This window comes from Protopterus annectens, chromosome 2.part0 (assembly GCF_019279795.1).
Source record: "Protopterus annectens isolate FY-2018-M chromosome 2.part0, PAN1.0, whole genome shotgun sequence".
Lineage (NCBI taxonomy): Eukaryota > Metazoa > Chordata > Ceratodontiformes > Protopteridae > Protopterus > Protopterus annectens.
The window spans coordinates 708,295,617-708,314,792 of record NC_056728.1 but is presented as its reverse complement, the minus strand read 5'-3'; the positions used below and the strand labels follow the sequence as shown (position 1 = coordinate 708,314,792).

Below are 19,176 nucleotides of genomic sequence, written 5' to 3'. Positions count from 1 at the left end.
AAAAGAAGAACATCTGCTGTTAAGGTAGATTTTACACAACTATACTTTCCTTTATCCTGCTTTGACCAGACTGACCTATTCTGAAGGTCTTCAAGTGCATCTTTTAGTTTAAGATCAGCTTTTGAGCATTCATATTACTTTTATGTAATACTTTATAGCATTGTTGTTGTTATTGTTAACATTATTACTGTTATAGAGTTGTCTGTGTTGAGCAAGCTCGATCTGAGGTTATGTTGGGCTTTGCAGGGAGTTATGGGTAAGGGGAGGAGGCTGGGCACGGAATCTAAAGTCTTGAATGGCCGAAGACAGATCTGAGGTCAGATCTGAAGACCCATCTGTTGAGGAAGACTGAAAACAGACAACATGGATCTGTCATTATTGTAAGTACATAACTTTTGTGCATTACAGAGAAACCTAATCTGATGTTGTCCTTTCCTCAATATTAGGTTACAGATCCGACCCTTAGATAAGACTCGGACACATTTCTTAGACTTGGGTCCCACTACCCATAATGCTCCATCTCTGTAGCTTTCTCAGATCTCGTTTGCCAACTAGCTGGTATGATGTGGGTTACTGGTCTTATTCTGGGGTGATAAGTCTAGTGTTTTTTGGCTTATTGTACTTATTCTTTCTTACCTTTAATTTCTTATCCTTATTGCTATTAGTCTCTTTCGCTTTCCTTATGTTCATTAAGAAGATGTTGAAGCTTGGGTATTCATTTAAGTAGTTTATTGTATACAAATACATCAGGATGGATGGCAGGAACATTAACCTTATGAACTATCTGAATGACTACATACTAACATGTTCACACTCTCTGGCTGCTCACTCAAAATGGCACTCTTGCTTGCATATGCTCAATGCTTATATGCATGTGCTGACTCACTGGAAAGCATCTTAAAGGTGCATCACACACACTGATCTACATCCTCCCTATTTATTGAGCTGTCTCATATAAACAGTGACATTTCAAAAGGCATGCAAGTATACAGACATAATAAAGAAAAGCAACAGTCGTGTCCAGGTTGCCGTGTATCTGGAACTAGGTTTCGAGATGCGACCTGATCTCGTAACATAATAGTTAGGACTAGGTTTAGAAACAGGGACAGTCACTGGGGAATGTTCTGCTTGAGAAGTCACAGGGATTTTCTCAGGAATGGGGATTTCTGACTGAATATTCTCTGGAACAAGATCATTGGACAAGTCGCTCTGAGAACTAGAGTCTGTCACAGGCAAGATGCTGTAACACTGGTTTGGACATTGATAACAAATGCTTCCGATCAAAGTATCATAGGAAGTCGGTACGTTATTGGCCCTGAGGCCCTTATAAGCGTAGCCAAGAGTTTAGCCCATGTTTAGACAAATTGGCACCTGATGCCCCTGTCCAGCAAAGACACTAGTAGAATCTCAGGGATGTATTTTCTGTTTCTCATCCAGTTATCCAGGTTATGCGTAAACAGGAGTAAAGAGGTACTCTGCTTGATGTGTAAAGGGAGTCTATTTCACAGACTGGGGAGTCTCAGGGACACAAATCTGTCCCACCAACAAGTCCTGTTGATGTCACAGACCAGGTTGAGACCACACGTGCGGGTTACTCGAGTGGAGCTTGACTTGTGGATTTGCAGCAGTCCCATCAAGGCGGGGTCTGAGATCGCCTTGTATGCCAGACAGAGGTCACCTCTAAGGAGTCTGTATGAAACTGAGTAGAGGAATAGGGCTTTTAGCCTATCTGTGTATGGTAGATTTTTGAGGTCCTGGATTCTCATGGTGAGGAACCTCCATGGTCTGTCCAGCTGCTGCATGTGCTTTGCAAGGTACATGCTGAACTGGGTGTTGTACTCAATAATGGGCCTTATAAGGGAAGAATACAGGGATGTTACAATCTCCTTGTCCCCTGGATGAGATACCCTTACTTATGACGTGGGCCATATGGAAAGCTTTCCATACAATGGAAGCAACATGTTGGTCAAAAGTCAGGTTGCTATCAATCTGGGTCCCAAAATCCCTCACAACTGATTGTGTGCTTAGGACATTGTTATTAATGTGATCATTTGTGAGGACATCACTCTCCCCAAAGGGGATGATGATGCATTTTTTGGTATTCAGCTTGAGGCCATGTTTCTGGCACCAGTCATTTGTTTATGAGAGACCCTCTTGGAGGATGTCCACGTCACTAGAGAAATTGATGACAGCGCCCAGCTTGCAGTCGTCTGCAAACTTGGTCCGCTATAGCCCACTGGATTTGGCCTGCACCTCAGAAAAGTATATCCCAAATAACAGAGGCTCCCTAAGACCAAACCCTGGGGTACTCCGCTTGTTACGGGTTTACTGCTTGAGGTGGCTTCCTTTATTCTGACTAGGTGGGTTCTATCAGTGAGCCAGTTAGCTACCCATCTGGTAACATATGGTTTGATGCCTAGTTGAGAGAGTTTATCTATTATACCCAAGTGGGAAATAGTGTCGAAGGCTTTGGCCAGGTCAAGGTAGGCAGTGTGCACTGTCTTTCCCTCGTCCATGGCTTTGGTGACTGTCTCAAAAAAATCAACCATATTTAACAGACATGACCTCCCTTGAAAAAGCCAAACTGTATGGGATCGAGTGTTTGGAGGTTGCCAGTGTCCTTGTTAATGAGGTCCATGATAATCTGTGCCATGGCCTTGCAGATCAGGCTAGTTGGGCTGATGGGTCTGTAATTTCCCAGATCGGTGGATGCTCCACCTTTGTGTAAAGGGATGGCAGTGGCCGTCCTCCACCCAGCTGGGACAAAGCCAGTACTCAGGCTGTGGTTGAATAGGGTGCCTAATGGTGATGCAAGTTCCTGCCTGAGTTCATGTAGGATGCAGCCTGGGATGTTATTGGGTCCCATGGAGGCTGTATTTTTTGCCTTTGAGAAAGGAGTGATGACCTGATCCCTTGATATAAGGGGAAGGGGGCAGATACTGGGAATGTCCTGGTTTACTGATGGGGGGGACAGATGGGTGACATTTTCACTGAATCAGTCAGCCAGCAAGTTTGCTATATCTACGGCATTTGTATATGTGGTGTTGTTGACCACTAGTTCTGAACAGATCTGGGTGCTTCCTTTGAGATTGCGGACTTCATCTGAATTCCACTTTCTGTGATTCCACAATGTACAATCTCGGCTCTTAACATGAACTTTTCACAGATATGATGTGATCGAAACCTTTTGACGTCTGCATCCTCACTATCTCCCTTTTTATAAAGAATGGAGAGGTTTGTTGGTTTTATCATAGTAAGACTTCTGGGACAAACGCTTCTTCAACAGTTGGGTTTTTACTGCTTTGTTGTTGTTAGCACTTGGAACCAATAAATTACTACTGATTGGGTAATGTGGTTCTGGTTTGTCTCAACATAAATCTCTGGGCAGATGAACCAAGATGTTTATCACAAGGAATGTTTCTGAGATTTAACAAGTTGAGAAAAACATCAGTATTGTCACATCTGGATTTCTCTAACAGCTGTTTTGCACTTTGAACTGCATGTTCAGCCAAGCTGTTCGACTAAGGGTATTCAGGACTACTCATAATTATGAACAAAGTCCCACTCTTCTGCAAACCTTTTGAACTGCTGACTAGTAAACTGTGCATCAACTCTGTGCGGACTGCCATGGACAGAAAAATGTCACTTCAAATTAGTAATGATAGTACTGTAAGTTAGGTTGGGAAGTAGGTCAAAGTAGGTCAATCTCAAACTAATTTGAATAAGAGTCTGCTAACACCAAATAATGTTGACCGTTCCACTCAGTTATCTCTGGCTACTGTTGACCAACTTAGTTCAGGAATCTGGCTTAACTGAAGTGATTCTTTTTGTTGATGCGGCTTTGTACTATTACATACAGAACAAGATGAAACTACTTTCTCAATATCTCTTGACATAGAAGGCCAAAATACTAGACCTCTCACCCTTCTTTTGGTAGAATCAGTTTCTGGGTGGCCATGTTGCAAAATCTTAATGTACTCTTGTTGCAAGGATTTTGGAAAAATCACTTTAGGACCTTTCATGATGATACCATTGTCTGACAAAATCTCATCTCTGTATGGAAAATAAGGTTGCACTTCTACTGGTAAACAAGATTGCTTTGAAGACCATCCTCAATTGACAGAGATTTAGCTTCTGGAGAATTGGATCTGAAGCTGTGTGAGTTCTGAGCTCATCTAGACGTGTGGAAGAAAAATTTCTCACTTCCATGACCTCGAAATCAAGTTGCTCAGTGTTATGCTGTTCTGTGTTTTTTCTGGGCAATCTAGATAAAGCATCAGCAAGATAAAGTTGTTTGTCTTTTGTTTAAGCAGGATGGAGATTCTGTTCCTACAATTTGAGCATCATGTGTTGCAGTCTAGCTGGAGCTGTATGCATAGGCTTTCTCAAAATAGTGACTAGAGGTTGGTGATCAGTTTCGATCTGGATAGGTTAACTACAAATGTAATCATGGAACTTCAAACATGCAAACACAAATGCCAAAAGCTCTTTCTCAATCTGGGCATACTGCATCTCGATCTGGATAAGAGTTCTCGAAGCGTAGGCTACTTGGTCTACCCTCTTGAAGAATGACTACACCTAGACCAAACTTAGAAGCATCACAGGAAAGAATAACTGGTTTGTGAACATCATAGTAGCTGAGAGTTGGTGGGCTGATAATTTTCTGTTTCAGGACATCAGATACTCTGCTGCTGTTGTGAACATGACCAGATTACATTGTTGCATGTTAGCACTCGTAATGGTGCTGAGTTTGCTTAAGTCTGGAATGAACTTGCCTAGATAGTTGAATTTGCCAAGAAAGTGTTGTAGGGCTTGGACATTGTGTGGAGCTGGCATCTCTATAATTGCTGTTTGCTTGGAAGGATCTGGTCATAAGCCTGAACTGGTAAACAAGTGACCAACATAAATAATGTCTCCTAGCCTGCACTTCTGAGGACTCGGCTTAAGATTGACTTCACATGCTCTTTCCAGAACTTTCTTGAGGTTTGTGTCATGTTCGACTTCACCATTGCCTCCTATTAGAATATCATCTACTATAATAGCATGTAGATAACCTGAAAAAATTTGCTCCATTGCATGCTGAAAGACTTCACTGGAATTTATTCCAAATGGCATTCTCAGAAATCTGTATTTTCCAAATGGCGTACCGAATGTGGTTAACAATGAAGATTTTCTGTCAAGCAAAATTTGACAAAAGGAACCCTTTGCATCTAAGACAGAAAACAAAAACTGTGGCATTTGACATGAGGGCACCAACCTGTTCAACTGTGCTCATTGGATAATGAGGTCTCTCTAGTGCATTTTCAGATCTCTTAGATCATTAGAAATTCTGGTGATATCTGAGCTTTTCTTATGAGCAAATACCATGGACGATACCCATTCAGTAGGTTCTTCTACTGGACATATTACTCCTAGCTCCACCATTTTGTCTAGCTTAGCTTTGACTTTGCTCTGCATAACTACTGGAACTTTCTGTACTGGTCTGATAACTGGGCTGACCTCTGGGTCTAAATTCATAAAGTACACAACTGGTAGTTTGCCTAGTTTGTCTGCAAAAATGTCAACATACTCAGAAAAAATAGTTTGGGCGAAATTTGAGCTGCTGTCATTCAGGCTTTTACACAGTGAACTTCTTTATTAAGTGAAACAATCCCATTTTCAAACCCTCTCTGAGGCCTAACAATGACTGCAAGAGTCTCTTGACTGCATAAAATTGCAAGTCATAGCTTTTCCCAGCAGAGTAACATGAAAGCACTACCGACCCTTCAGTTTGAATCTCCTCACAACTATAAGCAACAAGCTTCATACACTTTGTCAAATCAAGTTGTTCGGCAGCTTCTCCTATAGCAAATGTTTCTGCTGACATAACATTGCACTTTGAGCCAGTGTCTACTTTGAGCTTTGCAGGACTCCCATTAATCCAAACAGTGCAAAAGATTTCGTTCTTTGCCTTCAGATCTGCTGCATCAATTGTTTCACCAAGCACAGACACACCATCAACATAAAAATTAGGGTTGCAGCTTTCTAATTGATCAACTTGCCTTTTGGAATGCCCTCTTTTACTAAAAGAATGTGCCTTATTTAATTTACAAAACCTTTTGAAATTATTTCACTTATTGCAAAAATGACACTGCTGACCAAAAGCCAAGCACTTTTCTCTCTTGGATTCGTGATTACCACCACAATTATGACAGGTGACTATGAAGCTGGATGGGAGCACATTTTGACTTTGCTGACTCACCCTTATGCTTCATTGGGAATGTTCTGGAATTTGCTGGAAAGACTTGGGGTTTCCCAGGGACAGTTACAGGACATGCAGTAGCTGCCATGTGTTTGGGACTGTTTCTTTTTAATCACGTGCTGCATACTATGAACATGAGCTTTGTCACTGTGCCTTCTACTGCTATTCTCATTTGTAAGCATACTTGTGCGCTTTTCTGTAAGCTTGTATCTCTGACAAATCTCAGTGGCCTTATATAATGTCAAATCACTGTCTTGAAGCAAAATCTTTTTCACTGTGTCATTAGTAAAACCACACACAAGCCTGTCCTTTATCAACTCATCTCTCAAATCACCAAATTTGCATGTTTTAGCCTTGTTTTTCAAGTCAGTTATATATGCTGCAAAAGTTTCACCAGGCTTTTGATCCCTTGTGTAAAATAAGTGCCTTTCCAGTGTAACATTCTTTTGGGGGTTACACATTTCTCTAAATTTACGTTTTAAGCATTCATGGTCTTTCCTTGTTTCAGCCGGTACCACAATATGGTGGTCTTCCCCTTCCCCTGCAAACACAGCAGGTGCATACACAAATGAACACTCTCTTTCAGTGGCATCTTAACCAGCTAAATTAAGCAGAACAAATACTTTTGTATGTACGTCTTTGTCAGAAAAAGCAGCATATATGAAAATATCGTATTCCTGCTCAAACACTCTCCAGTTTTCATCAATATTGTTATCAAACACAAGTGGTGCGGGTCTGCAAAATCCTTCTGCTATGCCCACAGATTATAGTAGTAAAACACAATGCAAAATTGCCCTTGTAATTATTTATGAACATTCACACACACCAGGTACTTGTAATAATCAAATGCACAAAACGCTTCTTGAAAGACTGTACTCTGTGAAATATGACTTGAAATAACTGTACTTTGCAAAATATTCTTTGAAATAACTGTACTTTGCAGTATTACAGTGCAGTTATTTTGCACCACTTGCAAACACTTTGCACACTTTGGCTACTCTGGCTTTAGTTAATACAAAAAAGTAGCACATAGCGAAAAAATATGGTTGCTTTCCATTTTTTATACATTTTATGTGATTAGGATATTGTTTCAAATGTTTTCATAATTATTTTGAATATTTTTATCAAAATGTTGTAGTTTCAGACACTTTGTTTAATAAGAAATTTGTTTTGAGTGTTCCGAATGCTTAATTTTATATTTGTAGGGAAAGAAATTATTTAAGCTAGTTTTAGTACCTGAAATTCATTTCTCACCTGTTTTGTGATTGGTTTGAGAAGTAAGGATGATTCACTCCTGTATATTCCTCCATCTTTAACCGGTTGCCTCATGGCTGTAACTCTGGATCCCATTCTGACATCATGTCGATCTTATGTACATTAAGAAGACGCTGAGGCTTGGGTGTTCGTTTATTGTATACAAATAATCAGGATGGATGGCAGGAATAGTAAACTTAAATGAACCATCAAACTAACTGACTGGCTACATATTTGCATGCTTACACTCTAGCTGCCCACACAAAATGACACGCTTGCACGTGCTCAGTAGTTATATGTATGTGCTGACTCACTGGAAAGCTTCTTAAAGGTGTGTCACGCATACTGGTCCATAGTCTCCTGCCCTCCCTTTCAGTTTTGAAAGCGTTGGGGACTATTTAGTGTATTTCCCCTTCCTTCCTGCTTCTATCTCCACACGGTTGGCATTTCTGCCTTCCACTTTTTCTCTTTTTCCCTCTAGAGTGAATTGTATTAAAAAAAAAAAAAAAAAGAGGGGGAGAGAGGTTATTGTCATTCTTGTTATTGGTAGTTTTTTAGTTATAGTTGTTGTGTTTTTGAATTGTAGTTATTAGTGTGCAGTTGGTGTTATAGTCATAGTTAAGTTTTTCCTCTGTACCATATCGGACAAGCCTACAGGATTCAAGTACTGCTCGGAATGCGGGCATAAGATCCTCCAGTCTGACGTCTATGGTAAATATGCATATTGCTTGGGGCCAGATCACCTGTGGTCAGATTGTCATAGTTGCGTGGAATTCAACCCCTGAGCTATTGTTGACCACAGGAGCAAGCTTATCCTAAAAGGTCTGTTGCTTGCTTCATTCTCTTCCTCAGGGGCTCAAACCCCCCTCAGCCAGCCTTACTGGGTCTTTGGAGCAGAGGAAATGCTCCCATAAGACTTCCAGAGCTTCTTTGGAGCCTCCAGTGAAAACTGCTAAGACCTTGAATCCAAATTTACTGGATCCAAGACCTACTTCTGCCCCTTCGGATCCAAAGTACTCTTCAGATCTGACAGGGGCCTCTCACGTGACTGCCTCTTCTAGGCCAACTTCCTCTACCTCATTTCCAAAGACCTCGGATCCGAGCATTAGGACTCGAACCCCAGAGTTTGCCATCAGGACAGTTTCCCCGACACTGCCCACAAAACTGCTCCAAACCCTGTCCAGGTATACTCCAGACCTACTTTGGTTGCTTCCTGTAAACCCTCCAGGAGTCTTTCGGATGTTGATATGGACAGGATGATGCAGAGGTTTTTCAAAACTCAGATCCAGAAGGGGGTATTGTCAGCTCCATCCCCAGTCAGATCAGTGAGTGTTCCCACTGCTTTGATCCATTCTCTTTCTCTGATCTGACCAGTGACTTTGGAATCCCAGGATCCTAGGTACTAAAGAGAATCGGCTTCAGATCTGAGGGAGCTTCCTTCCTCTACTCTGATGGCTACCCTGACTAGCTCTGCTTTGAGACCTTCAGATTAGAATGGGTCTTGGATCTGAGAGGTTAAAATCAGAGCTGGAGGAGGGATTCATTTCTGACTTTTTTGGACCCATCCCTTCCTTTCAGTGCTTCAGCCCTCAACAGGTCAGGTCCAATCCTGTCTGGGGACGATGGATCTGGATGATTCCCGACCATGCATTCTTCAACTGCCTTTGCTTCGAGGGAGATGGAAGTAGTCTCTTCTGGTCTGTTGCCCTTCCAGATTGTGGAAAGTACTTTCTCTATTCACAGAGATCTGACCTTTTTTGCCTCTGATCCTCTACTTCGCCCTTCACTGGATCCGACTGTGGAGCCCATCATCCTTGTCCAGGGTCAGCCTGCCTTGAGAAACCTCCAAGTTCTTCCCTCGAGGAAGCCCCCTTTTCTTCCAGTACCTTATCTGAGCACTCTGCAGAGAAGGTTCCTCAGAAGAAAATGTGCAAAAAGAGGCGCATTGACTACCCAATGAAGTCACTCACAGAAGACAAAGACTTTGAGGGAGAAGGATCCCCACGATCACCATGTGATGACTCCTTTGGAGACATTTTGAAGATCCTTGGGCAAAAAGGTGGCTGGTTGACCAAGTGTCCTCCTTTTGAAGTATCTGTGTTTTTGGATGCCATCTACTTCTTGGGTGACCACCCCCAGCGTTTGAACTTATTGACTTAGTCTCTAGCCGGGCTTGGAAGGAGCTGGACACTATTGAACCAATCCGCAAACATCCAGATAAGTTTCTGGTTCCCCCCAAAGACAGACTTCATTGATCCACTGGTGTCCCTGTTGATGCCATCTTTGTAGCTGCAGCCACCAAGAAGGAGCTAGCTGAAAAGAGCTCCTCCGTCCATCTGCTGAACAGGGAGTGTCAAGCGATGCACAGGTTTGGTAAGTGCATCTATACTTCAGCTACGTTTGCACTGACGTCATTAAATTACTTGGCACATTTCACTCATTTGCAGAAAGATTTTGGTCAAGGAGCCATCCAACTCTCTTGCAGAGACCATGTTGGATGAGGACTTCAAGAAAGTATCTCCCCATTTGACTCTTCTTGCTTCTGTGTCTAACTCTTTCATGAGGCTCATCTTCCATTCAGTGGAGGGTACCTCAAGGGCAGCTGGCTGAGGTATTGCAATCAGAAGACATGCTTGGATTAGACTGTGACGTTGCGGAACCCTTTAAGTTGTCCTTTGTCAATGCCCCCTTTGATGGCTTCTCATTGTTTGGACCATCCATCAAATAGATTCTTACCCACAGCAAACAGGAAGGAAAGATGCTGTCTACCATTAGGATCAAGTTTTCTACTCCTCTGGCACTTTATCCAGAAATCATGAGGTGGTAAGAAGACTTTGTTTTGAAAATCTCAATCAACGCAGGGATTCTTCCTTCAGAGACAGAAGAGGAAGTTTCAATGATAGATGCTGCCCCAGAGGCAAAGGGAGTCTGAAAAATCAAGGCTTCAGAGAACCCTTTTCTGACCAGCCCTGTCAGCATTCATGAAGCGCTGCCCATCTGTCCATCTCTGGAGGCAGTTGGGGTCATTGTTACCTGCACCTACACACCTGGATGAATCTAACAAATGCCTGGGTGCTAAATGTAATATCCAGTGATAATTACATTCCTTTTTCCCTTTTTTTGCTAGCAGAACAAAAGAAACTCGTCGACGTTCCACCTAGTCAGAGGGAGCATGCAGTACTAGAAGTTCAAAAATTACTGCAAAAAAGAGTCATCCAAGAGGTCCCCACCAGAAAAAGAGGATTTAGAACTTACTTCTGCTTCTTTTCAGTGCCAAAGAAAATAGGAGACCCAAGACCTATCGTAGATGTGAGCAATCTAAATCAACATGTAAAGAAGTCAAAGTTCTGGATGGTTATGGTTCAGTCCATTCTACTGCTGTTGTGCAAGGATGATTGGATGCGCTTGATAGACCTTCAGGATGCATTTCAGAGCTCTGCCCTTTGGTGTCACCACAGCCCCCAAGAAGTTTGCCAAATGCATGGCAGTAGTGGCAGCTCACTGAGACTGAAAGGATTTCAGGTGTTTCTGTATTTGGACATCTGGCTTCTCGCTGCTCTAACCAGGCATCAACTACTTCAGGCCAAGGATTATTTGTTCCAGATCTTCAGCTACCTGGGCATTACCATAAACCTTACCAAATCAAACTCCTCCCCTGTTCAGAGGTTTGAATTCGTTAGTGTGGTCCTGGATACAATGCACCAGGTAGCTTCTTTGACTCCTCATCGCATAACATCCCTGAGACACCAAGTACAGGAAATAATTTCTTTCTTTTTCTTATATCTGTCTCCCATGATGAGATTGATACTTCATGTTCTTGGCTCTATGTCAGCTGCCATCGTTCTAGTGCCCTTAGCAATGTGCGAGTCCTCTGTGGACTTTGGCTGTTGAGTGATCTGTTCTTTACCAGTAGTTATCTGTTCCTATAAAGTTGACTCCAGTTTGCAGATGTCATCTTCAATGTTGGATTCATTCAGATGATCTGTTCCTGGGCAGACCCCCCCCCCAATGGCCTTGGTGATCACTATGCTTCACAACTAAGTGAGGGGGGGGCATTTTTGACGGAAAATGGTCCAAGGCATATGGTCTTCCTTGGAGACCAGATTGCATATCAATGTCCTAGAGATGAGAGCATTCTTCTAATGTTGCAAGCTATTCTAGACAGCCTCCCCTGTGAGACAAATGCAATACACACCGACAACATGTCGGTAGTCTGGTATATCAACAAGCAAGGAGGAAGCCCATTCCTACCCATTATGCACAGAGGCCGTGAGGGTCTGGGAATGGGTGATATCTTCAGACCGCTATCTAGTTGCAACACATATACCAGGGAAAACCAGTGTTCTAGCAGACAAACTCAGCAGGTCCATTCTGACCCCTTGTGAGGGGTCGCTCAATTAGTCTGTGGCAGATCTGATTTTCGGCTGTTGAGGCCATCCTTGGTGTGACCTGTTTGCATCCTCCACTAAAACAACTACAGCAAGTACTCTGTCCTGATCTCCACTCTGCGGGACTCCCCGAGGGATGCTGTAATTCACGATTGTCCATCAGGTCTCCTTTATGCTTACCCACCGCTACCATTGATCCCAACGTTTCTTCCAAAGCCAGACGGCTGAAGAGTTCAGTAATCTTCATTGTCCCCTACTGCCCTCATCAGGTATGTTTCCCTTTTCTCTGGTCTCATCTGAAATATCCCTCATGGATTCTGAAGCCTAGACAGGACCTCCTCGCTCATCTGTTAAGGAGTCAACACCCCAATCTACTTACCGTCGAACTGACCACTTGGTATCTCCAGTTCCAGTAATTCTACAAAGGTCCAGGCTTGTGTCCTCTGTTTGAGACATAGTTTTAGCTTCTCAGAAAGCTGAACTAAAAAGGTATATCAAGGCAAATGGCAAATGTTTGCCATTTGGGCTTCCAAAGAGAATATCCACTCTTTTTCAGCCCCAATTTCAGCCATCCTGCTTTTCCTTACTTTCCTTACTTTTTCCAGTATAATTCTTCAGCTGGCAGCCATTTCAGATTTTCTTGCCTCATATATTTCTGGCTCCCTTGCTATGTGTAAAATATGCAAAACCTTCATGAAAGGGATTTTTCTGCTTAGACCCCTGATAAAAGATCTTACTCTGCAGTGGGATCTGATTATTTTTCTTCTTCAAGGGCCAGCTCAGAAACCATTTGACCCAGCTAATGATTGTGAATGAAATTCCTTTCATGGCAAACCATCTTGTTGGTAGTTGTTACTTCAGCAAGAAGGATTTCCAAGCTTCAGGTCTTCTCATCGAAACTTTCTTGCGTCATTTTTCACAAAGCTAGAGTGTCTTTCCATACCAGTCCATCCTTTATGCCTAAGGTAGCCACAGAGACTAATATTAACCAGTCTATAAAAATTGCCAGTCTTTTTCTAAACTTTTCTAACAAGGGCTAATATATCTTGTCTGTTTGTTGTTCATAGGCAACTATGGTTCTACTTTCATAGAACAAAACAGTGAGTCTGACCAGCTGTTTGTTTCTCCTCTAACCGGCCAGGTCAAGCAGTTTCCAAACTTATGTTGCCTACGTGGTTCACTGACTATATCTCGCTCATTTATTCAAAAAATGAATTGTAATTACCTTGTTCTTCTAAGGCCCATTCTACCAGATCTATAGCTACATCATCAGTTTTCTCCTCCAAAGTGTCTATTGATGATATCTGTGCTGCAGCCCCTTGGTCAAAGACTCATACTTTTGTGGCACATTATAAATTGGGCATTGTCTCCAGAAATAGAGCTTCTTTTGATTCGACAGTACTCCGACATATCTTTCCCTGAGGCCACCCGGGAGTAGCGTAGCTGGGGACTCTGACCCAATAGTGAGGAAGAATGAAAAGGACAACATCAGATTTAGAAGTTATATATTTAAAATAAATTGTCATCTGTGTTGTCCATTTTCATTCTTCCTCACCTTCCCTCCCAGCCATACCCCATCCTAGAAGGTCCTGAGGACCTATTGGACTTATGGGAACCTTTATGTTCCTTCTTTGAGCCTCTGATTTCTGTCTGTTAAGTCTCTCTATTCACTAGACAATAGGGCAGCAAACTCGATCTGAGGAAGCTACAGAGGTGGTGGAGCATTGTGGGTATTGGGAGGTGCTCGAGACTAGGATCAAAGTCTAAGAAATGCATCAGAGTTGGAACTCGGGGTCAGATCCGTAACCCAATAGTGAGGAATAATGAAAATGGACAACATAGATGCCAAGTTATGATAAGTACATAACTTCTAATGTAGGTTAGATTACATAAAAAAGTTATGTACATTAGTTTACAAAATAAAACAGTTTTCAAGACAGAGAAATACATTTTTAAAACATAATTCAACTGCAGCAAATTATCATTTTAGGAAGACAAATTTTTACAACATTGTGTTATTTTGTAGTAGTATAGTTTTCACAGCAGTATAGTGAAAAAACAACATGTTTAGACTACCTATTTGCAGAATTGACATTTAACAAGATTTGATGCGTTAATCTAGCTTTAGAATATTGCTGCTTAGTAGGGGAAGGAACAATATCACTAAAAGTTTTTTTTTTTTTTTTTACTCCAGTGTACTACCCTTGTGGGCCATTTTAAGACTAGCCAATTTCCCTTTTTTGTGCTTGAAATAACCTATCTCATTTGGTTATAGGTTGGCCTTCCCCATCCCATGGTCAGTAATTATTCATTACCCCCAGTGAGAATAACTGATTTGTTTAATTATTTTATTTATTTTATTATTTGTTTACTGGGAAAGGCCGACTTGGAACAAAGCCAATTTTTAGCGGAGGCCTGGGGAGAAATGCTCCAGACACATGTCTTTGTAGTAACTTGGGAGGAAACCTACACGAATGCAGTGAGGACATGCAACTCCACATGGAAGGCACCCCAGCTGAGAATCGAACCAGGAAACCTCTTGCTATGAGTTGACAATGCAACTGCTGCACCACTGCACCATCCAATGCAATGCATTATTGCAATGCAATGTTAATGCAACCCAGTTGCCTCTATTTGATGATGTCATAATAGACAAAAATATTGTACTGAAGTTTCAGCTCTCCCCTACCTTGGTGTTTTCTCATTTTTGTACTTTGGCTGTATGTATAGGGTGTTTTGTTTGTGTCTTCTTTAGATATAATTCACCAGTCTAGCTGAATAAGACCTTTTTACGCAAACAGTGCAGAAGTGGCTATGAAGTTCAAGGATGTAGGCTGTGCTATGTTAGGTTTTGACAAGTTCACATAAGCAGGCTGTGCTGCATTAACCCCTAATAGTCATTTTGTATGTCCCACCCCTTCCCCCTCTCCCTCCTATACATTTATACATTAGAGGAAGTACAACTGTTAACTGATAAATGGTTAAGATAGTGTAAAAATAAACTAATGCACTAAGTTGACAGGAGAACAAGTTGAAGAGTTCATCATAGCAATGAAACCCCATAATCTGTTACATAATAGGTAAGTAAGGGCACCAGTAGAAATGACAGATACTTCATTTTTACAGATTCAGATCCTAAATGCTTATTCCATGCAAGGGTCCTCTCAAATGATTTATGGTATGATGTCAGTTATTCTCACTAGAGCTAATATATAATTATCGCCCATGGGCTGGGTAAGGCCAGTCTCTAACCAAATGGGATAGTTTAATTCAAGTACAAAAGGGGAAAGTAGCTAGGCTTAAAATTTCCCACAAAGGCAGCTAGCCTAGTACTTGCCAATGAATCTATGATCAACTTGAGGTGGAGATGGAGATTGTTGGGTAAGACGGATGAGTAAGAACATCACCCACTACCTCTGAAGCAGTTACATTTGTTAACTCTGACAAAATGTGATTTCCCTGATTTCTTGAACTGTTACACTTGTTCATCTTCTAATAGTCCCAATTAATAAGTTCTCAGCAGAAAGAGTAGTATAGCAGGATCGATTACAGTGGTTACATTGTGCTGTTTTCAAAAACCCATTAATCTTGCAGATGAGCCAAAACCTGCCCACGCATTCTCCGCAATATCTGGCATAACAGAAGCAGTAAGGAGTGCAGACGATGTACAGCTGTTCTGCATACAGTTTAATCTGAAAGCTCCTAAACATTTATTCAGCTTTTCCTGAGGTCTTGAGTGGTCTATCTTGAGTATCATTTACTGCGCAAAGGCATAAACTGCTTTTGTCTATACATTTGTGTTTAGCAGTGCAGCTGTTAATGGCACAGTAAAATAGTCTTGCATATGGTAACGGACAAGAATGTCTGCTATCTGCAAGTCTGAAAGCTCCTTAGTGACTGTGGCATTGGCAAAAAAAAAAGACAGAACAAAGAGCCCCGATCACCTCGAATGATTAAATTACCAAAACAGATTGTAGACCAGGAAGCTTTGTTACAAGTACAGTTTAATGTGTTTAGCTTTGTGGTATAGAGAGGTGAAGTGTTGACTGCCCCTGAGATGACCTGGGTTTGATTAGAAGTCTGGACCAGAAGGAGCTGGCTGAGAAAGGAGAGGAATGACAATGTATTGGCTGTTTATTTCTCTTGGGGGAAGGTAGGGGAGTTGTGTATTGGGGAATGCATGCAGTCCACTGTGGAGAACAGGGACAAGATGTTAGCATCTGTTTACAAGGGGATCGAGACTGCTAGGTGGGTTATTTCACCCGTTTAAGTGGGTGACTGCCACAATACCCACTGTGCCCCATCTCCTTGAGCACTACTGGGCATGCAGAAGGGTGGAGCAAGTAGGGCTCAAAGAGAACTCCTCTGCTGTCAGTATCTGCCTGGATGACAGCTGTACTGCTGAGGAATTGCAGTTGTGTTTCTGATGGTTGGCAGGATGGGAGGAACAAAAAAGGGGAAAAATGCTACTCCAGAAAGTGTTTTTTATGAATAAACAGCTGTTGACAGAAAGGAATCCCAGCAAAGCTGCCAACATCTTGCTTCACCAACAAACCCTAAATAGTTTCAGTTGCACTTGCACTTGCACAGTATATAGGGCTGTGGTAGTCCTATAACTTTTTTTGTTTTTAAAGCTAAGCTGAGAATGGATAAGTAGTCCATTATTATTGGTGTAGTCTCACACCACCTATTTATTAAAGCTTCCAGCCTTTTGTCTAGCACTGGAAGGTTGGCTGTGGAATGAAAGACTGATAGATGTGAAGAATTTCTTTGAGGAGGAGAGTGGTGGTTAGCATTCTTTTAGAAGTTAGTGATGATCATAAACAGGAATTTAGGATAATGAAGTGAAGACACAGAGTTTAGTAATGAACATCTAGAATGGAAGTTAGGCTGAGTAGTATTGGTTCTTGAGGAAGAATGGTCTTTCAGTAAGTAAGTTGGGCAGTGTTATTGGAGAGAATTGCAGAACCCACAGTGTTAATAAGTTGTCCTTAGCAGTGTCATGAAGATATTTAATTTGTGCCTACTGTTTTTGGATTAGACAATAGTTTCTTTTTTTTTGTAGTTTTGTTTTGTGATTGCAGAGAGACAAAATAGTTTAGTGGATATTCTTCTGGTCCGATTGTCTCGAGTAGTGGTAAGCTCAAGATAGTGATCAAGTTTTTCCATAGGTACCCAACTTGCTTTTGTAACATTATGCTGCTCATGAGGTTCTGTGTTGCCCAAGGGCAATGCTGACATCTGATTCTGCTTTTCACAACTGTAAAGATTTTGTCCTATAGATTAATAATAAAAAAGTGGCTTTCTGGAAGATGTTCCCCGTAGACAGATGTTTCCTTATTGGAGATACCTGATATGTGAGAATAAGTGAGCTGAAGTCCTGTTGAACACAATATGATGGTTGGCAGGCATGGGAGTGAAAAGCATCTAGAAAAAAAAAACTTCAGGTCTAAGTTTAGGTTTTCAGAAAGACTAAGTAACAAGTATTTGGACCAAGATCACAGAATGAGTTTTAAGAAGTATTGTGAGATTGCTGCCATTCAATTCTTTTAGTGCATACACTGTTCAGAAGAGACTCCTTAGAGAGACATAGGATTAAACCTGTTAATAAACTTAAATATTCTCCCTAAAGATTTACACAGTGAGCCCAGATAGTTGAGGTTGAGGCCACCTATAGGATGACGTGTATTTATGAGGCAATTATTGGTAATATACATAAAGAACTCTATAGATTTATGCTCTGAGCCCAGATAATTGAGATTGTGTCTCATTTGAATGCTAGTGACTGCTTTTTTGAAGAGATTTTGTAATTTTTATGGTCCTTTTTATCCTGACTTCAAACCAGTGTGTGTCTTATTTAGTAGTAGGTCTTTCCTGACATAGGAAAGGCAATAAGTTATATTTCAGTTGTGCATTGTATATATTTTTCCTTTCAGTTCCATTTTTTGTCTTTCATTTTACAGAGAAAAAGTTAAATATTTCAGGCCACAGGAAACTCACCCTCCAGATTAAACAGAGCTCAAAGATGCTAACTCTTAAATAAGCAGAAGAGCCATCATATTTTAAATAGGTTTCTGTACTCTGACACCACAAATGGCATGCAACATCTTTATTATTATCACTTTTCTGTCAGTAATATTCACAGTTTGAGTGTTGTTGATCCCCACTGTCATTCGAATGATTTTAATTTTGTAGTAGCTAACTGCAAACTTTTTAAAAATGTTTCATTATTTTCATCTTACCATCTTTCCTTTTACCCTTGCTATGTTTTATGGGTGAAGGAACAATGTATGGTATGACAGTCGGTCATTATACATGCTTCTGTGGTGACAAACGAGCTGTTAAGAGTTCCACAGTGTCTAGTTTGCTTGGGCCTTGACCATAATGTGGAGGAGTGCAAGTTTAAACGAACAACAAAGCTAAGAAAAACTTTGGCACTGATTTTTTTTTCTTTTCTTTTAGAGAAATGCCTTCAGTTTCTCTCAAAGAAATAAAAAAAAAATTATTTCACTAAAGAACTGAACATTTTTAAGATGGTAAAATGGAGATAATCTTTGAAAGAAACTAGTCACTTCATTATGATTCCAGAGTTATGCAGTCTTGAACAAGTTTTTCTGAGGTTGGAACAGTTATTATGCTAGCTCCCAAAAACAGGGGCACAGAGTCAGTCAGTGAAGTACTTATGGAGACTCCACTGACGTCAGTGCCTTTGAGTTGTAATGTAGAACAGGCACTTTTATTAGTTCTAATATTAGTGTTGACACCAGACATACTTAAATGTATTTGGGGGTCAGAGTGGTGGGTGAATCAACTATCTCCATCATAAATGAATCTGAGGTTATGACATTTGCGAAAGATCATTCTTTACTGGTAGAATGGGCCATCTTGCCTGTCTTGATTGCACCCTTTATTATAAAATATTGGCCAAGAAAATGTCATCCACTGATGTAGAAAAACGAGAGAGATGGCTTCTTTTCTGGATCAACATGTATCTGAGGTTTGTCACAATCAGTGAGGACCTTAATCACTGCCAAAAAAGACCACTTGAAGGGATGAATGTTTACTCTGTTTTACTTTCATCTGAGGAAAAGTAATGTTTTTGTTCTTCACAGCAGTACTCTCCTCATTTTGTACATTCACAGTATGAAGAGGTGTCTTTTCAGTTATCCAGATCACTTCCTGAGGGTATAACCTTTAATGATGGTAAATTATGTGAAAAGATCTTTAAGATGACTTACAAAAGAACTCCCTTCTGAGAGAAGTTCAGAGCTGCTTAAGAAAAGTATGTGGACA

At 41.1% G+C, this 19,176-nt stretch overlaps 1 protein-coding gene across 1 annotated transcript in view; it reads left to right on the top strand.

Moving 5' to 3' along the window:
• The window catches only part of ECPAS (Ecm29 proteasome adaptor and scaffold), a 2,158,898-nt gene that overhangs the window by 569,348 nt on the left and 1,570,374 nt on the right, over positions 1-19,176 (top strand). The window lies entirely within an intron of this gene.